The 5,879-nt window shown below is 38.9% G+C and overlaps 1 protein-coding gene across 1 annotated transcript in view; it reads right to left on the bottom strand.

The window, feature by feature from the left end:
* Positions 1-5,879, bottom strand: part of HOOK3 (hook microtubule tethering protein 3) — a 109,904-nt gene that overhangs the window by 4,051 nt on the left and 99,974 nt on the right. The window lies entirely within an intron of this gene.

Genomic DNA, 5,879 nt, shown 5'->3' with positions numbered 1-5,879 from the left:
CCATCCTTGCCCTCCACACCTAGAGAGAAGAGGTTGTATCTGGTGAAATGTCATAAAAAATGCATAAAATGAACATACACAAAGCATAATCCTGATAAAACCTATATGGAGCGATGTAGGCTTGCTTTGTGTGCGTTATTCACTCCAGCACTGCTAAGTGAGCATGCACAAAGTGATGCAATGTTTGGAAATAATACTAGAAAAATTTAGTCCTGAAAATTTTAAGCAGACAACTTTCTTTGGGTATATGTGATTAGACCAACTAAATAGTTGTAAAAATTGTTGGTCTAATAAAAGATATCACATTTACCCAACAAACCTGTGTCCTTAGACCAATACGGCTACAACCAGCACTCCTGAAAATGTTAAACGTTCAAGTTAAGTAAGATTGCATAGGTTGGTTTAAACAAACAGCCTGTTCTTTGCTCTCACCTGCATGTGAGATGCTTGTACAAGAGAACTGGTGAAGTCCACAGCTAACATAATTTAATAGAACAGATGTGAAAATTTACCCTTGAAGTTGTTAGTGAAAGACCTTCAAAAACTTCCCTGATTCTGCAAAGCTGAATAGGACTCTTCAGGATGTACCAAATGCCCTATGATTCTACAAGGAAGGCTTTAAGTGCTCTTCTGATGAGAAAAGTTCACATGGCAATACTGGAAACGAACCCATTCATTTATTCTTCCAGGAATCACTGCCACAGCAGAGGTTCCTCCCCCTCCCCCTCTGCAAAAAAGTTAGCAAACCACTTGCTACTAAAGCATCATTTTATAAGCTGGAATAAATGCAATATAGAGGGGCAGTTCTGCAGTTGGTGTAAGCTGTCATTGCTCCAGTGACTTCATCAGAGCACTGACAAGATACCCCAGCAGAGGGATCTACCTAGAGAGAAGATTCACTTCCCTGTCCACATCCAGGTCTCTCCTCCATACTGCCGCCCCTCAACCCCCAGTCTAGTTTCAAACAACTGCGGTGACAGTATTTCACAACTTCCCTGGGGGTTGATCCATAGGGAGATATCCCCCACGGACATCCAGTGTAGAGTTTTTCATTGCTCTATTTAATCTTATTCTCTGTATCTAACTCTCCTTATACTATATCCATCTCTGTAGTTTTTACGTCTCTTGGCCACCTCAGCTGCAGCATCAGTTGGGAAGAAAAGATGGCCTACAGCCCTTCCCCCAAATCTTTCCTATCTAGTCATGATCAGCAATGTTGGATGTATCTACCCATGTTTTTCTTCTTAATTCAAGCACCATTTATAAGTTAGCATTAAAGCAAAATAGATGTGTAGTTCCTTCTAGCTTTTAGCTAAGCAAATCCCTCACCAACATTTTATATGGTCTTTGCTGAAACTCCTTCAGTGTAACATGTTTCCGGCTGGTACTGAGTCCAGAACAGCACACAGCATATTAGTTGCAATCTGAACTGTGCCATGGTGAGAAGAAGTAGCCTTAACATTTACTTCACAATTTCATGAAACCTTCATACATTTTGTTTGGGATGGTAACTTAATCTGCTAATTTGCTGATGACAGTGATTATTATTATTACTTTGATTTTCCTACATATATTCCATTGCAAAGGATTCGAGTTACATTTGCACTCCCTGTGCCACACTGCATTCATTACTCTTCGCAGCTTCTGTTTACTTGTAAAAATATTTGCTGTGATATCAGATTCAAAATTGCGATAATTTCTAACCCTGTCATGCTTGCAATGGGTCTTCATAGTGAAGAGAAATCAACAAGGCTCTACAGATAAATTCTAGGCAAGCACTTTGAACTGTGCAACACTCATTCCTGCAAGAAAGTGGCTCCAAACCTGTTGAGTGAGAGTACGTCCAATAATGGCTATAAGAATGGCAATATAAAAGCAAAAAGCAGCGCAAAGGGCACATTTTTCACTGTTGGGAAGATGGAACCAGGCACTTCACATCTACTTGAAACCTGAGCTTTCACCTTCTGCTCCTGTTCAGAAGTTGCTCCAGTCCTTCACTGAAGAACATGTCTATGCTTAACAATACGTGCTGTTGCTACAAAGGGCATGTGTTTTTAAAGTCCTGTTTTACCCCCCAGTACTTCCATTTTGTCTGAGCAGTGCTTTACGCTGCTGCCTCTCTGACATGTTAGACAACCAGCTCAGCAGCAAGCCAAGATTACTGGGATCACAGTAATCAAACAGCTTCAAATAGTGGAATCAGCATGTAGTACTAGCAACTCTCCAGGGAGTTGTGCTATCTTCATCAGTTCTCTAAGTGGCTTTGCATACACAACAAGCAGTGACACAGATCATTGACTTTCTGTCAGCAGCAACCAGGCTACAGAACCACTTTGGAGCAACTGCATTACTTGAACAAGCATTTACCAACAGAAGGTGAACTCCTGGTTCCAATGGGATCAATAGCAAATGTCCATTGCCTTCAGTAGGTTCAGGATTTCACCTAGAGCATTTACCATGAGCTTTTTCTGATGTCAGCTGTGTTTGGATTAGTTTGACAAGCTGCCTTGAATCTGTTGTTCACTGTTAGTTTTATGTCTCTTGTCCACCTCAGCTGCAGCATCAGTTGGGAAGAAAAGATGGACTACAGCCCTTCCCCCAAATCTTTCCTAGCTAGTCACGATCAGCAATGTTGGATATATCTACCCATGTTTTTTTTTCTTAATTCAAGCACCATTTATAAGTTAGCATTAAAGCAAAAATAGATGTGTGGTTCCTTCTAGCTTTTAGCTAAGCAATTCCCTCACCAACCTTTTATACGGTCTTTTCTGAAACTCCTTCAGTTTAACATGTTTCCGGCACTCTACCCAATGAAATGGTAGAGCTGGTTGCAAAGAAGAGAGCTCTGGAGAGTCACCATGTCAGGTTTAAAGTCTGCGAGACTGGCATGGCTGAAATGACAACTCCACTGTTCTGGAGACAAGAGGAATGCCTCTTGGCAGGGTTTCTCAATCCATCAGGTAGGTGATAGTCCAAATTAATTTAAAAAATGTAGCAGCCACGAGGGCCGACTCATTTGGTATTCTGCTTCATGCCATTCACAAAAAATACTAAGGAACACACTTCTCCAGAGAGTTTATACCCGAAAAGCCTCCCAGAATGATGTTGCTTTTCATTTCCTCTGCTGAGGAAAGAAGTTTTTAATTGTCAAAGTCACTGACAAACATCTGTTGTCTTCCTGGACAGGGAAGAAATGTCTTCTGCTCATAACTGAGGACTTTCAGTGTCAAGCGCTCACCAGAGCCAACCAGGACCTCTAGGAAGCCTTCAAGTTTCCTGAGAACAGCACACAGCTGCTGCCAAAATAGTTTAACACTTTTTGCTTGGATTTCTTTTTTCAGGGAAGATGGCGAGGGGTTAGTCTTTTTGGTAAAGAAGTGGTTGGGTATTTTTAACTCAACCAGAATTTACCCCTTGTGCTGCACAGAGCTCACACACTAGACTCTGCCAAATGTCTCCTTTTTATTTGGGAGAGGCACTAAGCAGGAAAGTAATTTTGTTCACCGTCCTGATGCATGCAGGGAAGCATACAAGGCCTGTCCAGAACCAGTCTCAAGGCAGTATTAATCAAATCTCTCACATCGGATTCACCTTTTCATTTTTAAGGGAAAACACACATAATATTTCACGTAAAACTAAAGCAAGTGCAATTATTTCAAGAAAGGGTTTTTGAAAGCTATTTTCCATCGAGCACAAATGAGTTCATTTTAAGACCATGCTGAGAACACACTGAAAATATGACTGTATTTGCACATCTTTCAAATTCTTATTTAGTTAGATTCATATTTAACTAAATTAGTAGACAAACTTGGGAGATAAAACTTCCCTACTGAAAATTTTGGAATTATTTTCATCTGCAAGTAGTTTTTGGCAGCTCATAATGGAAAGGAAGAGCCTGACAGACAAAAATGGCAATATAGCTTTAAATATGCTTGGGTTCCTTTCTAGGAACGTTGTATTCCTTATTTAGAAACATTAAATTTACTTATAAAAATGATTAACACTGGCTACTTTACACAAAGTACTTACAAGTTAGGATGACCAGTGTGGCCTCTACAAAAGACTAAAAAGACTTCGCAAAAACTTTGTACTCATTTTGTTATATGGAGTTCATGAAATTTTTCTTCAGCATTTTGTTTCTTAACACAAAATACAGCAAAACAAATACTAGTTTATGGAGCTAACAAGAGTCCTAAACTGCCTTTTATGCTGTTAGGATAAGCAGCTGTTGTAGTGCAAATACAACTCTCTTACCTAAACCTGCAGGCACAGAACAGAGGGCAGACCACCTCTATAAATATTTTAATCTCTACACACATAACATCATAAAACAATTCTTTCTATATGATGGGTTTTTGTACTGTAGGAAAAATCAAGATCAAGATGAATTTTTAAGCATATATTTTAATGCATATTTTTAACTTGGAGTAGTTTTAAACAGTTAGTTTTCAATCAAAAGTTCAGATTAAAATATAACTTGGGATACTTACAAAAACGAACATAAGCTATATTTAATGGGGTTTACTGAAAGTAAAAATAATTAAATTTAGACACTAGATTGTATGCACAACGAAGGGCAAGGATTTTTTTTCTCTCTCAAGGTAAAATTGTCACAAGGTGTACACAGACTAAGTAAGCTTCCCTAGGAGTAAATATATTATGTCCAATACTGACAGGCATTATAGGTTGAGCAACTTCAACTCACCAAGAAGTTAGTGGGCTTAGGGTAAGCAGAATCATGCAAAAAGTGCTCAGCACTTCGCAAGACTGGGTCCTAACCTAACATTAACCACGAAAGCCAGTCACCTGTCTCACTGACCAAAGGGAAGGCATTACAAAAATGGTGAGACACGTAATTAGACAACTACCTGTTAAAAATAAGTACAACAAATGACACAGCCAGTTTTCGACAAAGTCAGCAACAAACTTGCCTCAAGGCACTGATACCATTTATAAGGCAATTGATATAATTATCTTCCAAATCAGTGTTTTAGAAGTAAGTTTTTTAGTGGTGGATGACAATTTGAGCACAGTAATATCAATAGTATTCAGCTGGGCCTCAGTCCATAATGTCTTGTTACAGAATTACTCCACTTTAAAATAAATGCCTTTGTTTAAACCGATGAAGCAGTAGCATATTCAACCACTCCAAATATTTCTTAATTTGTTTTTGAATCAACCTGACAAAGAAGAGTGGGGAAAAATATCTGAACAACAATCACCTCTGTCAACAAACAGCAGAGGATACTGGTGAATAAATAAAGCAGACGTGAAACGTTTTAAGGGAAGATGAACTAAAGAAGAGGCTCCCAAATCATCCCACTTCCCAACTGATGCCAAGTGCCAAAAACAGGAGAGACTTCTGCTCATAAAAGAACCAACTCATTTTTGTACCAGAAGCATCCAATACTGGGTGCCATGGGCTGTTGCTATGGGGCACCAATGCCAGTGCCTAGGTCTTTCTGCAGCCAACATGGTTTTCAACAGCTTCATACAGTAATTCTGCATTTCTGTTAACTGTTTTCAGAGATTTTAACCACAGATTACTACACAGTCAAAAGGAAACTAATTCCCTTTAAACAAAGCATCTCATAAAGGATGGTAACATAGGTAGGCACAAATATACCATTTGTGACAGGAAATGTATGTTTGCAATAATAACCTATGTGAGGCTTTAGGTAAGAGATGAGGGCATCATATACAGTAAAAAGACTCCATTATTATACAGCAACTCTTCTAGATGTTTTCAAAATTTTGGCAAATTTAAAATGGCAAAGAGAGAAAGAGAGAGAGGAAGACTCCAAAAATAAGAGCAAATGGTATTAAAACAATGAGATACCATACTGAAACCCTTCCTGAACTGAAGAACAACTGTGGTA

The sequence above is a fragment of the Crocodylus porosus genome, unplaced genomic scaffold (genome assembly GCF_001723895.1).
Source record: "Crocodylus porosus isolate Cpor-Errol unplaced genomic scaffold, CroPor_comp1, whole genome shotgun sequence".
Taxonomy (NCBI): Eukaryota; Metazoa; Chordata; order Crocodylia; family Crocodylidae; genus Crocodylus; species Crocodylus porosus.
The sequence above is the reverse complement of the archived record's forward strand: the minus strand, read 5'-3'. Positions and strand labels throughout refer to the sequence as shown.